The sequence below is a fragment of the Paroedura picta genome, chromosome 1 (genome assembly GCF_049243985.1).
Source record: "Paroedura picta isolate Pp20150507F chromosome 1, Ppicta_v3.0, whole genome shotgun sequence".
Lineage (NCBI taxonomy): Eukaryota > Metazoa > Chordata > Lepidosauria > Squamata > Gekkonidae > Paroedura > Paroedura picta.
In genome coordinates this window covers 130495765-130513222 of record NC_135369.1, presented here as the reverse complement: position 1 = coordinate 130513222, position 17458 = coordinate 130495765, and the positions used below count along the sequence as shown (strand labels likewise).

At 42.7% G+C, this 17458-nt stretch overlaps 1 long non-coding RNA gene across 2 annotated transcripts in view; it reads left to right on the top strand.

Moving 5' to 3' along the window:
* LOC143842842 (uncharacterized) overlaps nucleotides 1-17458 on the top strand; it is a 405333-nt gene that overhangs the window by 315186 nt on the left and 72689 nt on the right. Inside the window, exon 5 of one of the 2 annotated variants that reach the window (XR_013233380.1) lies at nucleotides 11607-11684. The exons of the other annotated variant lie outside the window; for it this stretch is intronic. This is a non-coding gene — a long non-coding RNA (uncharacterized LOC143842842). Of the gene's footprint in view, nucleotides 1-11606; nucleotides 11685-17458 lie in introns of those variants that run through there. 2 annotated transcript variants of the gene reach the window in all.

Sequence of the window (17458 nt, the reverse complement as noted above, 5' to 3'; positions counted from 1 at the left end):
CTCTAGCGTTTTCATGGCAGACTCAATACAGGGTGGCCTTGCCTGTGCCTTCCCCAGTCATTACCATTTTACCCCCCAGCAAACTGGGTACTCATTTTATCGAGTTTGGAAGGATGGAAGGCTGAGTCAACCTTGAGCTGGCTGCTGGGATCGAACTCCCAGCCTCATGGTCAGAGCTTCAGACAGCATGTCAGTTGAGGGGACGCCAAACCAAATAAAATAGTTTTCACCCACTGGCAGTAGACAATGATAGACAGATGCATCTCCCTGAGTTTAGAGTTCCATAAATTTCAATTCACAACCAAGAAGGTGCGTTCTTCGATTGCCTCTCATCTAGGCTCACATGATGAGGCCATGTCAAGGAGTACCTCTGAAGATGACCTATGTGGTCAAGCACATTCCTAAGGGAGTCAGTAATTCCCAGTGGCATAGAGATATTTAAAGGTCAATATCAGTTACCTAAATTTGGCCTGAAAACAAACTGGGAGCCATTGTAGATGGAACAAGACTGGAGCAATATGGTTCCTATGAAATATGTTTATAGTATGTGTCAGGGATTGTTAGTTTTTTTAAATAGAATCATAGAGTTGGAAGGGGCCATACAGGCCATCTAGTCCAACCCCCTGCTCAACGCAGGATCAGCCCAAAGCATCCAAGAAAAGTGTGTATCCAACTTTTGCTTGAAGACTGCCAGTGAGGGGGAGCTCGCCACCTTCTTAGGCAGCCTATTCCACTGCTGAACTATTCTGACTGTGAAAATCTTTTTTCTGATATCTAGCCTATATCGTACTTGTACTTTAAACCCATTACTGCACATCCTTTCCTCTGTAGCCAACGGGAACAACATCCTGCCCTCCTCCAAATGACAACCTTTCAAATACTTAAAGAGGGCTATCATGTCCCCTCTCAACCTTTTCTCCAGGCTGAACATTCCCAAGTCCCTCAACCTATCTTCATAGGGCTTGGTCCCTTGGCCCCAGATCATCCTCGTCGCTCTCCTCTGTACCCTTTCAGTTTTATCTACGTCCTTCTTGAAATGAGGCCTCCAGAACTGCACACAGTACTCCAGGTGTGATCTGACCAGTGCCGTATACAATGGGACTATGACATCTTGTGATTTTGATGTGATGCCCCTGTTGATACAGCCCAAAATGGCATTTGCCTTTTTTACCGCTACATCACACTGCCTGCTCATGTTTAGTTTACAATCCACAAGTACCCCAAGGTCTCATTCACACACAGTGTTACCTAGAAGCATATCCCCCATCCAGTAGGCATGCTTTTCATTTTTGTGAGCCAGATGCAGAACTTTACACTTATCTTTATTAAATTGCATCTTGTTCTCATTTGCCCAAATAAAAAATTGGAAGCAGTGTGAAGTCAGTATTATTATATTGTACAGCTCAACTTCTGAGTTCCTACCTGTTAAGGTTGGGTTGTGTTCCTTTTTTTGTTTTGGCAATGCTGATACCACCCATGCTTGGCAGCAGAATAAGCAAGTGTAAAACCCCTATGAAAGCCTATGAATACAACTATAATGCTGGCTCTCATTGACCTTTGCTTCTGCTTCAACTTAAATGTCCTAGTAGAAATACAAGGAATCAGCAGACAGATATGGTCGAGTAGGGCTTAGGCAAGATTTGAATTACAGTCACAGGTGTTGCATTGTCTGTAGTTCAATGAGAATGCTGTAAAATCTTCTGCATGGCACGGTTTATTGATTTCCAGATTCCTGGAGAAGGCCAAGCAGGAAGTTGATATGGGGGATTCTAAGGAAAGCAAGCAGGCAAGGAAGGAATAGAGTCATTAAGTTGAGAAAAAAGGCTGAGGCAGACAAGATAGGCTAATGATGCAAGACACTTTGGATCCCCCTTAGGGAGAAAAGTGGGATACAAATAAATTGAATAAATAAAATGAAATAAATAAAATTCTGATTTAACTGTCTGCATGTTTTTGACAAAATGAAGAATATATGGCTCCTAGCCAAACAGAAATCAAGACTGGGAGCCAATCAGCTCTTGAGTAGAATATTACAATACGGGCAGAAAAGAATGTTTGAATTTTCTGTAGACATTCCATATTTGCTGAATGTCTGAGTCTTGAGTTCTTGTCATGTAGCTCATATTCCCATGACAGACACTCTTTATATGACCTACCTTTCCTATAAACATGAGCAAACTTTCTCAATGCTGGTTCTTCTTTTCCCAAGATACAGCTTAAATCAGAAGACAGGAAGTTGTGATTTAATGCTCTGGAAGTAAATAGACTGTGCCAAACCATGGATGTCCATCTGTGTATGCACCCTTACATTTACGCTGTTCCATAGTATATTGAGTCAAAGTGTTTGCATATAAATTAATATGAATGCATGGTTCTGCTATTTTAGGAGTGTGGATTTCTTATCTAGGAGTCTCACAAAATATTTATGCAGCAGAATCTTGCACTGTTATTTATCAATGAGCTATTCCATCAAATATATTTTTGAAAACAGCAGGGTTTGGGTTTTTTTTGGCTGTGAAATCAGCAGCTGTTAATCAGGATCCAGATTAAGTGTCTTCCTCTAAACTTTAGTTTTCGAAGATTGCTTTTCAGGGGGTAAGAAAACAGTAAATAAAACCCACCCAACTGCTATTAAACAAGCCACTCTCTTTCACTCTCAGGAAACAGATTAGAGAATATCACTGGGTATTTTTACTCAGCATTATAAAAGTCTAAGTGTTCCCAGTGGGTGATGCCTGGCACAGTACTTTCTACTAAGCATGCAGAAAAGCTATTAGTGTATCAACAGATATGCCCACAGCTTTGAATGTGCCAATCTAGGGAAAAGTGTGATCTGATAGCATTCTGGATAGATATACACAAATAAACTCAAATTAGAAGCATCTTACTTAGTCCCACTGTTTGTTTTGATGATGCAGCTTTGGCATCCTTTCTTAAATTTAGCCTCAGCAAAAGAACTAACTCTCACAGGTGTTTCAAAAAGTGTGTTTCATGAATGCTATGTCAAAGTGTATTTGTTGTTAACTGTCTGGCAATCAATGCATCAAAAACACGTGCCAGCATTTGTTGATGCCTAATAAGTGAATGTTGTTAACTTTGATTAATTTATGGTGGTTCTGCTTTCAATATACGACTCTTTTCTTCTTTTACATAATAATCCCTCCCTTGTCCCAACTTGTATTTAATATCCAACACCTTTGTCAATATTCATTCAATAAATAGATCCTCCCTATGGAAAGCTCCTACCATGGTAACAGGTTTTTTCCTGTCCCTCATGCATTTGTATAAAGCCAGCTAAGCCAGTGACCATCATAATATCTTGTTACAATCAATTCCATTGTGTGAAGATATGTATTAGTTCATCTGTTTGAAATCAATTTACACATTGTTAATTTGACCCTTGTGAATTTGACCCACTTAAGTAGGAGTCCTCTATTCCTATGGATTCTTATCATTTTGGTTAGTATATGACTATCCCTAAGAAGACCCATCAAGATGAGCAGTTTGTTAGTCTGTCTGTGAGAGTAGAAAAGAGCAAGAGCCAGTAGCACCTTAAAGACTAAGAACATTTGTGGCAGGGTATGAGTCATTTTTCACTACTTCAGGCACAGGAAGACACAGACTGAAATATGATACTGGTATGAATTAAATGGTTTATTGGAAGGCACTACTGTACAATACACTACAAAAGCAAATTGTAAACCAAATCCTGAATTAGATTATTATTATTATTATTATTATTATTATTATTATTATTATTATTATTATTATTAATTCATCTTCTATCCCCCCCTTTCAGAATGGCTCAAGCATGATAGATGAATGCATCTGAAAAGGCATAGAACAAAACTAGCAGAAATACTGTATTTGCTGGCGTATAAGAATATCTCCCCCCCCCTGAAAAACATGCCTCCAAGTGTGTGTGTGTGGGGGGGTGTCATCCTATATGCCGGGTGCACTTCAGTTGGGATAGACATAGCTGCCCATAGTGGCCTCCCGATGCCCGCCCACCTCATTCTATATACCATCCAATATTGCATGGTATCCAGCGCGACCGCGGCTGATCATCAGCGTAGCTGCTGCGAGCATCAGCAGCGAGACAGGGGTGCCAGCCTTTTCGGCATGACCGGCCTGTTCTGCTTGGCAGGAAGCAGCAGCGCTCTGGCCCGCCCCTTGTCTATGCAGAGCTCGCACATGCGCACTTGTGTACTGGTGCCGGTCACAGGGAAATCCAGGAGAGGAACTGCATGTGTGATTACTTGAGCAGTACTTCTTTTAGCCTTTAAAGCTGGGCTGATTCTGCACTTACTTTGTTTATTCTGTTGTGGATCCTGCTGAATCCAGATTGATTTGAACTCAGTCTTTCTTCTCTCCCCCCCCCCCAATTGAAACAGAAAAGTGTTCTGCACATCCTTAGGGAGGTTCAGAAGGAGAGGGGGAGGAGCCAAGCGCAGCAAGAGCCTCTTTCTTTCTTTTCTTAAAGCTGGGGGGGGGGAGCAGAGGAGGAAGGAAAAAAAAACGAGGCAAATCTCTACCCACAGAGGTTCGAGCTTCTAGAGCTTAAGTTGCGAGAAATTTAGGGCTTCCCCTTTAAAAAAAGCTTGTAGCCCTGGCCAATCAGGGCTTCTCTACCACAGAGCTTGGGCAAGAAATGCAAAGCAGCTGGAGATCCACATGGTTTCTCATGCTTTCTCAATTCAATTCTGAAAATATTGAGCGTTATTTCCACCCCTAAATATTGCAGGATAAAGGTAAGTTCACTCTGAATCAATCATGTTTGTTGCAGAGGGAAAATTTAAATCGGACAAAATCAAAATGGAAATCGCATTCAGTGGAGAATGCAGAGACTGAATCAACCTGGGATTGGAATAAAAGCTCTGTGCAGACTCCACACTGGTTTCAGTTTTCACCATTTCAGTAGTTTAGTGCCATCTGGGCTACTTAACTCGTGAGTTGCTAGCTCCAATTAACCATTTTTTAAAATTCCAGTAGCATTCCTTCTGAAATACAGATCCTTCAAACACTACATTGCTTTTTTCCATTGTGAAAACTATTCCTTTCCTCCTTACTGCTTCCTGTTTTTAACTAGTATCTTACCTGAGAAATACTGACCTTTAATTGTATGACTGCTAAATTTACACAGCAGCTGTTGTTGAGGGTTGATATCAGAAATATTTTTGATGAGTTTTTAAAATGGATGTTAGCAATTCACTCACTTTTTTAAAAAAAAGAATTACTTATGTATGTCATACACCTAAAAACAATATATATATTTGAGGATAAAAGAGGTTAAAATGTAAAATCTTTGACAGAAAGGCAGAGGTCATTCAGCTAACAGCAGGCCTAAAAAAGAAGTAAAGGGAAAGAGGAAAAACAATTGCAAGACCCATGGGCTAATATTGAAAAGGAAAAGACATTTTTAGTATCTATAGTATATTGGTCTTTATAGTATGTATATTGGTAAGCATTTCAATTGAAATATGGTTTAGTATTATGATTTCTTCCTGAAGTTGACAGAAAGGTTATATTTCATGACAATCTACAGCTATAATGAGGTAGAAGGAATCTCTATTTGATATAAGAAAATATCAAATTCAGTCTTAAATTATATTTTATTGTTCTGTGAATGGTTGGATATAGGATGCACCAATTTAAGGCACTGTAATCCTAGTCCTACTACTTTGCTTATAAAATACCTCATTTTATGGATTGCCTTGACCTACACCGTTAAATCTGTCTTGAATCTCAGTAAGAAAGACCATCTATGAATACAATAAATAAATGTACACATTAGACTTGAGTACCAAATCCAGGATACACACTACAGCTCCCTGTATGTTCACTTGCAGTGCTTCTTCTAGCTTGCTAACATGCACCTGCATGTATGTTCGTGTGTGAATGAAGAAGTATTGGTGGTAGTGGGGAGACAGTGAAAAGGGATCTTCCCCATTACACGCATTTTTCAGGAGCCACTACTACAAGAATAAGTCACATTCAAAAGAGGCAATCTACAATGTAATCTCCAACCTAATCCATCTCTCACTCAGCATAAAATTCATCAAGAAAAGGGAAGGGCCACAGTTTCATGTGGCAAAGCTTTCCCCCCTCCTGAGAATGTCACCTTTTTGCTTCAAAACATTAACCCAATAAGATTTTGCTTCAAGCAACTCATGACACATCATTCTTTTGTAGGACATCATTGAAACTTATTTATTGCACATTTGGCTCTGCTTTGAGTATATACTGTTTCTCCCAGTATCTATACTGATTACATCTCTGCATATGTAAATCTTCAACTGCTCTGTATACATGCAGAAGGAGGAACTTGTATGATTTAAAGCAAATGCATACAAAGTCTGGCATATTAAAAATAAACTTGCCAATTAAAAGTGAAATTGAAAAATGCATTTCTTTCCTTCAAAGTTACAAATGTAATGATATTTTGAGGTTGAACATTCGCACAGTTTCTAATATCATGTGCTGCATTTGACGTCTTGACTTTCAGGCCAGAAATACATACTAAGTGGTAAATGTAGAATCCCTATGCTGACTTCTAAATGTGCAAAGTGACATTTTTTGGTGGAGACTGGTGGTGGGAAATATTTTTTTCAGTGGAGACAGACTGATGGTGGGAATTGATTTTCCTACTTTCCTATCTCAAGCTTTCTTCCAGTTCCGTTTTTCAGCTTAACCAAGAAGCCCAATCTCAGTCCAGCTTGACAGAAGAATGGTGAAAGAAGGTCTCAGGTGAGCCAGGTAGAGGAAGAAGAAGAAGAAGAGTTGGTTCTTATATGCCACTTTTCCCTACCCGAAGGAGGCTCAAAGCGGCTTACAGTCGCCTTTCCATTCCTCTCCCCACAACAGACACTCTGTAGGGTGGGTGAGGCTGAGAGAGCCCTGATATCACTGCTCGGTCATAACAGTTTTATCAGTGCTGTGGCAAGCCCAAGGTCGCCCAGCTGGTTGCATGTGGTGGAGCGCAGAATCGAACCTGGCATGCCAGATTAGAAGTCTGCACTCCTAACCACTACACCAAACAGGTAGGCTGACAAGCAGGGAGCTGCAGCTCGAGATTGAGCAGAGGACTGAGGAGTTCCTGTAACAACTTTGGAATCTAAGCCCTGGTTTGTCTGCGGTTTCATTGTCTTCTGCTGGTCAGATGTCTCTGCCTGGTGATCATGTGATTGGGCTTGAGTGAAGCTGGAAGCTCCTGGCAAGGTTTTTACTCTGAGGAGTCCTCCCTAACAGGACCTGGGCTCACTTCACCTCCTAATGGTCCTGCAGCTGGCCATTGGATTGCTCTTTGCTTTCCTCTACTCTTCCTCTCCTTAGAGATGCTGGTGGGATCCAGCAGCCTTCCCTACCCAGCCTGGCCCTTGGGATAAGTTGGGGGCAGGGAAGGAGGCAGTTCCTACACAGCCTTACCTGTCCAGACTGTCATTTGGAAGATGTGGGGGTGGGTCAGAAGGAAGTAGCCCACCCACCATGGCCTTCCCTTCCCAACTTGGCCCAACCTTTGGGAGATGTAGGCAGCCCCACCCACAGCCTTCCCTAGCCAGCCTGGCCTGCCTTTGTGAGATGTGGGGAGGGGTGGGAAGGAGACATCCTACTGCAGCCTTTCCTGCCTGTCACAGCCTTTGGGAAATGTGGGGTGGGTGGGAAGTATGCAGCCCATCCTTTGGGAGAAGAGGGGGTAAGTGGTAAAGAGGCAGCCCCAAATGGCTTTGCCTACCCAGGCTGGCCTTTGAGAGATGTGGAGGAAGGGGCAGTTAGGAAGCAGCCCCGCTGTGGCTTTCCCTGCCTGGCCCAGCTTTTGGGAAATGTGGGAGGGGAGAAAGGTGGCATCCCCCCCCCGCCACCTTTCTGGCCCGACCTTTGGAAGATGTGGGGGGTGGGAAGGTGGCAGCCCACCCCTCCATGGACTGTACTTTGGAAGATGTGGGGTAGGATGGGAAGGTGGGGACTATATATTTATTTATTTTATTTATTTTATTTATTTTATTTATTTTATTTATTTTATTTATTTTATTTATTTTATTTATTTTATTTATTTTATTTATTTTATTTATTTTATTTATTTTATTTATTTTATTTATTTTATTTATTTTATTTATTTTATTTATTTTATTTATTTTATTTATATACCGCCCTCCTCGGAGGCTCAGGGCAGTTTACATAAGAAAAAAGAATAATACATGAAACAGTCTATAACATGTGAATAACCTTACAATAATAATAACTAATAGTTGTAACCATAAAACAATATAACAGTATAAACAATATAAACAATATGATGATGCAACAATGCAAACAGGTCCAGAGTATACTGGTGGAGTTCTGAGGGGGGGGCAGGGGGGAAGCAGGGGGGGTTGTAGTGGGGTGGGGGTAAGAGAGCCAGTGCCTCTCTAAAACATTTGTTTTTTCAAGAGAGCTGATGCCTTCTTTCCATCCTCCCTTCCCTTCCCCCGCTTTCTTCGTCTCTTCTTTCTGTCTTACATCTTTGTAAATGTTTCCAGACCCCTACCTGGAATTTGGCAACCTAACTGGCTGCATATGGAGGAGGAGTCAGGAATCAAATCCAGCTCTTGAGATTAGAATCTGCTTCTCTTTAACCACTTCACCACACTGCATCTCAAGACTGAATGGGGAGCAGGGGGAGGGGGCCAGAACCTAGGAATGTCACAGTGCAGGTGTATGTGCTAGCGGCCCATGTATTCCTGGGTGCAACGGTCTTTGCCCTTAGTAGAAAATAAAACAACCTTTACTTTGTCTTAATTCCTCATTTCCATACTTTCCCCCCATTTTGCTCTCTTATTTTCATGATATGCCTTTATTTCTCCCTCCATTCTTCTAATTCTCTTTACTTGTCAGTCTTGGTCTCATCTCCTTATCATACTTGGTTGGCAATGCAGAATGTACTTAATAGTAGTATAGAAACCAATTTCTTGTTAATGTTATGAACAGAAGTGTTTGGGGGGAGAAAATATTTCCCCATTATCTACCCAAATAAGGATGTTCCCCTTCCCCAATAGAATGTCCATCTGTCTTAGTGGTTACACACGTCGAACCAAAGTTAGAAATCCTTCTCCTTTCCCCTTAATTGGATTTAATTATATTTTAAGCACTTTACAAGCAGTGGGTATTGTTGCTGTATTGGTATGATAACTAATATTCCGTTGTAAATGCTGCTTTGCTGCTGTTGACATTAAGTTTCATGTTATATCACAAATGGTGTCTCTGTGTCTGTGTTTTTAGGGGGAATTAGTGGCCATGACCCAAAACAGCCCAAAAAAACATTTGATTCCGGCCATTAAAGCCCTCGACAATACACCCAATTACAATCTTTTAAGAAAAACCAATCCCCGTGACCCCAGTGCTTCTCTTCCAACAGCACTGCATAATCAATTCGCCCCCGCTCTTGTGCTAAGTAAAGGCCCAGGGGGGGAACTTATATAGATCTTTACTGATTTACTTACTAAAGATTTATTGTGATATGAGGTTTTTGGGAACTGCAGCCCATTTCAGTAGATGTGTCCTTATTGTTACACATATGTATGCATGTGCAAATATGAAATTATATGGGGGGGGGAGGGGAATCTTTGTCCAGGGACCAATGCTGGCTCAGCAGCCCTTGTTCTCTAAGATGTGCTAGAACTGGAATGCCTTCATATTATGTGAAATAATTTGTTTCAGTCCTGCAAACCATACGAGACACTTAAGGATTCAAAGCTATAGCAAAGCATGTAGAAACAGTCTGGGTAGGGAAGTGCAACCAATACATGTGTTTATTCCAAAAACGTATTAATACTCATGGAAAGTGACACTATCAGAGTTTGTTGGTGGTATCATCATATCATATTTTTAAAATGAGATACACCACTAAATTGGAAATCACCCTACACATAGTGATAATTAATTTCTCATAGTTGGGTGTCAGATGTTTTGTCTTTCCCCCTCCCTTTTTCATAAAGTGAGATGAGATGTGAAATGCCTAATATGTAAGCAGCCTTTAGTAAACCTTTTATGCATTTCATTTTTGCTCACGTATATAATTTCTACATGCTAAATCCCTTGTGTTTTGTTTGAGGGTTGCCTTATCTATTTCGAACCAATAATGCATTGAAAGATTCCTCGTGATGATGTGTGCACTAGCATATTATCTTGTTGAACTATTCAATTAAATATGATAATGTTGAGCGCATTGACATAGTTAAACACTCAGGTGAACGAGCAATTCACTGTGAAGTGTAGAAATATTTAACATCATCTGCATGCCTCTGAGAAATCTATTTTTTAAACAACTCTTCAGGATTCAGGGAGAGAGTGCTGCAGAGTGAGGAACCCATCTTCCACAGCTGAAAATTCCTAAAGATATCCAGGCAAAACCCTGAACTGTGTGAAGCATACCTTTAGTGTTGGTGCCATTAAAGTCTGGTAAGAAAGCACCCTGGCGAGACTAGCAGATGTTACTGGCCATAGCAGCTGGTGCCCATCAAGCAGAGGGATCCTATATTATCTGCAAAATAAAATGGGAAAGCAGACTACATAATATATCAGATTGTGTTTTTATGCACTAAGGTAATACTTTGCAAATATGGACTGATTAAAACAATATTAAATTGTTCCATAGACTGAATAAACAGAATAGCACCAACACCCACTAGGAGCCTGGCAATCAATAGAAGAGTTGGGGATGGGGTGGGAACATGGGGTATATGAAATGTTATTGGTATCACCATGGATAACTCTAGGAATCCATGGCAAAACCCTAGGATTTCTGATGATTCCTAGAGCTCCCCATTGTCACTTATGGGTTGTACCACTGTCTTAATAAACCAATACTTAATTGTTCCACAGGTTTGAGTGAGAAAAATAGTGTATTTTAAATTTCAGATATCCTTAGGTCCAATCACTCTTGTGTTTCCTTATGGTTTCTCCCTGTATAACATGTACATCAGTGATATAGTTTTGTTCTGTTCCATATCCTTCCAGTGATCCACTACACATATCTTTGACCTTATCTTTTGTGTATATGCACATTTTGCTATATGTTTTATATGTATTAAATTAATAGCAAACAAGCAAAATGGTTCTGTATGCATGAATGACATGAGGAGAATTTCTACTGAGAAATAATTTAGAAATATCTCAGAAAGGCCTTGTGCAGCCTGAATTTTCTGAGTGGTACACTGGTTGTGTTAATCATTCCTATGATACAAACAGGGAATCAGTCAACCTATTTTGGCCAACTGTGAATCAGATTCAACAGATGGAGAAATATTGTCAGTTCACTTTAGGCTTCCCTTCTAGCAGTTGGGCTAGAGGATACATATTTTCAGATTCATTGAGTTCCCCAGCTGTCAGCCTCAGGACAATAGCATAAAAATATTTCCTACTGTATTCATTTTCTAAATCCACCACGGAGAGTCCAGCCTCTTTCTCCTTTCCGTTTGCAGGACTGAAGACGTTCTCTGTTGTTGGTATAATGTAATTCACTTTCTGACCATTTGGCCACATATTAGCATTTCTCTGACACCGAAGCCCTTTTTCCCACTCCATATTCAACAACCTGAGTTTACTACAATCTTTTTTTTTTTTTTTTGTAGCACAAACCCTGGAAGGAACTTGGGGCTAAGCAGTTATGCCTGTTATAAGTTGAAGGTTATGCTAAAGCACATAATATGCTGAAATCATTCACTCTGCGTATGACCTCTGCATAAGGTAAGACACAGGAAGGTTTCTCATAAATACATGCTGAAGAGAGAAAATAAAGTTGCAGACAACCCTTGGGACAGGAGTACTTCTGAACAAAGGAGGGCAGAAAAAGCCCTGGCAGCTCAGGGTAGAGAGGAGATTGCATAATCTAAATAGTGTGCAGCCAACTAATGCTGTTGCTACCTGGAATGTTTTTCCCCCCATTATGTTTGGGCACTAAATCAGCTCAGTGAACCTCTTGCTTCCTCGTGAAGCAACACATTGGCTAAAAAGGCATTTCAGAATATTAAGATAAGAATCGTGTTATAAGAAAGAACATTGATGAATACTACCTATCCTGAGGTATCTTATAATACCTATCTTACAAATAGCCTGTTATCATAGAGGAATTCTGAAATTGAATCAGACCAGCGGGCTGTATCCCATGGGTTCCAGGGCTCTGTTAACTCAGAGTGGGATGAATGTCTCTTCTTGGGTTTCAGGTGACAGGAGATGATATCTGCAGAAAACCCTTTTTCTCTATAAGGCATAATGATCAGTTCTTCCATTGATTAGGAGCTATGTGGTGCTAGGGAAGGCACTAGTCTCCTGGATGCATAGGTCAGCATGATGCTAACTCAGTGAATAGGGATTGGGTATTTAAAGCTTGTAGCCTCTCATTTACCTGCCTTTTTTGTCTTGCAAAGCACTTGCATGAATATTGCTGAAACTGGCCTGGATTCTCTGTCTGAGAAGATAGAGAGCAGTCTGTTTCTTTGGTGATCAATGTTTGGAGAGGTTTTCCTTGTTCAGCTTTCTTGAAGACGGTCTGGTTTCATATAAACTTGTAAAGGGATGGAGGGAGCAATTTTTTCAGTCTCTTGCCTAAGAGGGGATGAGGATTGGGTATAGTGTGAGAGGAAAAAAAACATAGGACATCCCAGGAGTGTGGGGGTGATGAGTTAATCCTCATGAAGGGGTGTGTGTGTGTGTGTGTGGAGAGAGATTAGATGAGACCTTGCATAGAGTTGGTGCTGGGCATCTTCACTCAACTATTAATTGCCAATATCTTCTTTGTGTGATGTCTGTACCACGCTCCCTGTCTTGTCTGTTCAGAAGCTTATACTTTCCTCTTCCATTTTGTACTGCCCCTCTTCCTTTGAGCTAGGTTGCAGTCTGCTGAAGACAAAGCTTCACTAGGACTGATTATGCACAGGGCAGAAAGCCCAGGCTGGTGGCAAGAGGGCAGTGGGGCTAATCACCACATATGCATGATGTTGCTGCCATCCCGGCCCTGGCCTGAATCAGGGCCTTGGATGGCCCATGGCAAAGGAATGCAGATCCTTCTGCATTTTCTGTCTTGACACGGCAGTCAGCTGAGGCTTGGACAGGGCAGGCTTGTGCATAAGGAAACAATCAGGCTTTTGAGGGCAGCTCCTTCCCCCGCACCTACATTGTCCCTGCAGGGACACAAAATGCCCCGCTTGGCTTCATGGTGCTGCAGAGCCAAACAGAGTGTTTCTACACCCCACAATTGTGGGATAGTGGCATGCTGCTATCCCACCATCCTGCTGTGGGATCCCTGCCCCCCCTGCTGCCACCATGAGGCATGGCAGAATTTTCTTGTCCTGGAGTTGGGCGTGCACATGCACAACTCTGGGGCAGACTGTGTGTGCTGGGGGATTTCTTCCCCCATGTGTATATGGGATGTAGCGGGGCATGCTGCCCCACTGCTAGGAATTGGCAGTGGCCTGGTGTGGCCACTGCTGTGCATAATCAGTCTAGGAGAAGGTTTTCCTATGCTGGGCTTTGCAACAGGCAGGCTATGAAGTAGGAAGGAAGTTTACCTGTGAAGGGAGATAATTTGTGGGTTTGGATAATTAAATGTTTTTTCATAGTGTTAGTCATTTGTCATAGAGCGTGGAGTAGGCTGGGTGTTCCTTATAATAGAGTTTTGAATTGTAAGATGCTAGAATGTTGGTCCATGTCAAATTCTAGCAGTTAAGAGTTGCCCGGTGACCATCTCTCAGAAATAGAGATCTTTGCAGAATTGTGAACTACCCTTAGCCCATATGGGGACAGGTGGTATCGAAATTTAACAACAACAATAATAATTTTGAACGGTGTTGTTCTTTCTTTAATTAGTTCAGTATCAATCATTCTGTTTTTGTGCAGTCTAGTTAAATAAGGGCCCTACTTGGGTCTAAGCATGCTCGATTTAAGAATTTGCAGGGACCATAGCATCATACCAGTTTAAACATTTACAGGGCCTTAGCAGAGCACAACTTGCAGTGTTAATTGCGCTGCACAATTAATTGAGGGGTCCCTCTCCCAGGAATATTTGGAACTTTGGAAGCAACCTGGTTTGTTGAACCATGGTGGGATGCTCAAGTGCAATGCCCATGTATCTAAGGCAGTGGTTCTCAACCTTGGGGTCAGGACCTCTTCGCCCCTTCAGGGTTGCCAGGATGTTGGTTGCTGCTGTAACAGGCAGCAGCAGCAGCGGGCGGTGGCAGGTGGCAACGGGGAGGGGTGGGGGTAGCGGCAGCCAGCAGCGGCCGGCAGCAGTGGAGCAATGGCACTGGCCACCTCAACGCTGCCTCAATTGTTCTGTGCCTGTGCACCTGCCCCCGTGCGCCTGTGCATACCGCCACAGTTGGGGTTGCGTCCGTAAGGCGGTTGAGAACCGCTGATCTAAGGGGACCTTCATACTTATGCAGCTCGTGGTCTGCACACATGCTCAATAAACCCTTTTCTTTCTTGTAGTCCACAAATTGAATAATCATAGAATCACAGAGTTGGAAGGGGCTATACAAGACATAATGCAGGATCAGCATAAAGCATCTATTGTAAGTGTTGCTTAAAGACTGCCAGTGAGGTGGAACTCACTACCACCTTAGGTGGCCAATCCCACTGCTTAACTGCTCTATGTGATTCCCCTCCCCCTAATATGTAGCTGGTACTGTTCTACATGTAGTTTAAAGCTATTACTGCAGGTCCTACCCTCTGCTTCCAACAGGAACTGTCCCCTGCTCTCCTCCAAATGACAACCTTTCAAATACTTACAGATAACAATCATGTCCCCTCTCAACCTCCTCTTCTCCAGGCTGAACATTCCCATGTCCCTCAGTCTTTCCTCATAAGGCTTGGTCCCTAGGCCCCAGATTATTCTCATCACTCTTCTCTGAATTTTGTTCACATCCTTCCTGAAGTGAGGCCTCCATTCCACTCAGTACTCCAGGTAGTATCTGACCAATGTGGTAAACAGAGTAAGAATATGAAATCTTGTACTTTTGTTGTGAGGCCTCTGTTGATACAGCCCAAGACTGCATTCCCCTTCTTTACCACTGCATCACACCATCAGCTCATATTTAGCTTACAGTCTATAAGTTGAAGAAAAAGAGTTGGTTTTTATACTCTGCTTTTTACTGGCTGAAGGAGACCCAAATCAGCTTGCAATCACTTTCCCTTCCTCTCCCCACAACAGACACCCTATGAGGTAGATGAGGCTGAGAGAGCTCGGTCAGAACAGCACTATCAGGCTGTGACAAGCCCAATATCACCCAGCTGGTTGCACATGGAGGAGTGGGGAAATCAAATCCAGCTTGCCAGATCAGAAACTGCTGCTCTTTAACTACTACACCACACTGGAGTCCCAAGATCTTGTTCACACACACTGCTATCCAGAAGTGTATCTCCCATCCAGTATGTATGCTTCTAATTTTTGTGACCCAGTTCGCTACTCCTCCCAATTTGGTGTCATCTGCAAATTTAATGAGTTACTCTACCCATAATCCCCTAATAATCACAGTATGCAGGCCCCCTAACTGTACAGCATTGTAGGACCCCTGCAATACAGCATGTGCTACTAGGATAAATCACTTCTGGATCTAAGTGGAAGAATGTATAGCTTAGCCCAGAATATGAACTATGTTAGTTATGGCAGCTGTGACAGACAGGTGAGATTCCCCTTCTTCTTAAGAGTGACCAATGAAAGCTGACAGAAATTTGCTGAGAGAAACAGTTGAAAAGAGCTATTAGTTCAGTTGAGGGTGAATCTGTCTGATTTAAGCTGTGGAGAAGAACAGCTGAATACTGACAGAGAAAAAGAAATAAAGGCTCCAACATACCAGAGCCACATGTTGAAGGGTGGTGGCACAGGCAGCAAGAGGGCACAGGATGATGACACACCTAGGTAAGCACACCCACTGTGGAATCATGCCACTAGGGGGCAGAGAGACCGGGCCCTTAAAAGGTGCCTTATGTGCAGGCCCAGCCTCGTTCACCTGCTGTTGCTGCCAGCCAGTTTCGCTCCCACCCACCCTGAGTTTTGAGGTTTATTCTGTTAATGTTTGCTTACGTTGTTCATCGCAGCTGGTGGGTTGGCATAGGGAGGTGGCTGCTTTTGGGGGGAGCCCAGCTTGCAGCCTGGACTCCCAGGTCAGGGGCCTCCATAAAAGCAGGCAGGGTGTGAGTGGGCCGACCTTAAGGGGAAGGCACCAGTGACTTCCACTGCCAGGTGGCATCCATAACCCCATCCCAGCAAACACACCATAAAATGTGGGGAGGCTGCCAGCAGAGGAGGCTGTGGATGAGTTGCCGGCCACAAAGGAGGCATAGGCGGGGACCCCAAAGCCAGCTGGGGCTGCTGCACTGCCACAGTGCCCAGCTTTCCACGCCTATCCTGCCCTCTGCCATTGAGGCACTTGGCTTCCTGGGCTGGTCCCACCCTCTGCAGAGCAGGGCAGGCCAGGCCTGGGTAGTGGGGAGAGACCGTGACTGCCGGTGGAGGGCTACAGAACTCCTGCTGCAACAGGTAAGAAGGGTGTGTATGTGGCGGGGGGAGGATGTGGATGTGTGTGGGACCAGGAAGGACTAGTACATGGGAGAAGCAATGGGGGGGGAGTGGGGAAAAAAGGGGTATGTGTGGAAAAGGATTGGGGGGAGGTACCAGGAAGTATAGGTAGGTGGGAGAGGCAAGAAGGGAGGGGTGAGGAGAGTGTCTGTTTGTGTCAGAGAGGGAGGGGGCATGGTCACAGCAGCCATTTGTTCCACATACCCTGTGATAGTCAGACTCTCATGAGTATTTATTTTTAAACACCGGGTCATAACATTATAATGCTACTGTGCAAGAGTGCTATTTTTATAAACTTAGAAATAGTATTGTAATGTGATCAACCATTTTGTTTAAAAGGCAGTTTTTGGAATGGAGCAAGGAAGGGCGAAGGGAAGATAGTGATGAGGAAAAGCCATGCCGAAATGACTCAAAATGGTGTGAGCAGTGAAAACCCTATTTCTGCACTGCACAGCCCCAATTGGACCCCAGTTGAAAAGATGAAATTGGATTTTCTGGGGATTCCTTTGCTGCAGGGCAAGTGAGAGGGCAATTCAGTTCTGTGGCTGAAGAACCAGATTTCAGTGCAGAAATTGACAAAAAAGTTAACCCTTTAAAAATGCAAATCCTAATATCACTAGGATGGAAATAGTAGGTTTAGGGGTCCAATTCTGTATTGTGTTCAAGGTGATAGATATTAGGTTTTGGTTCTTTGGTGGTTTGCTTTCTGATTGATGAATTAAAGTTCAGTTCAGGATTGCCTGTGTTGTTACAGACATTTTAAAAACACGCTGTTGGAAGTAGCACATTTTAATAGTACAAAATTAAGAAACGAACAGTGCAATACGAATTCGAGTTATGCCCATCACACTATTGATTGCAGAGGACTTACAAGGGCATAACTGCCAAGGATTTTACCAGAGAATATAC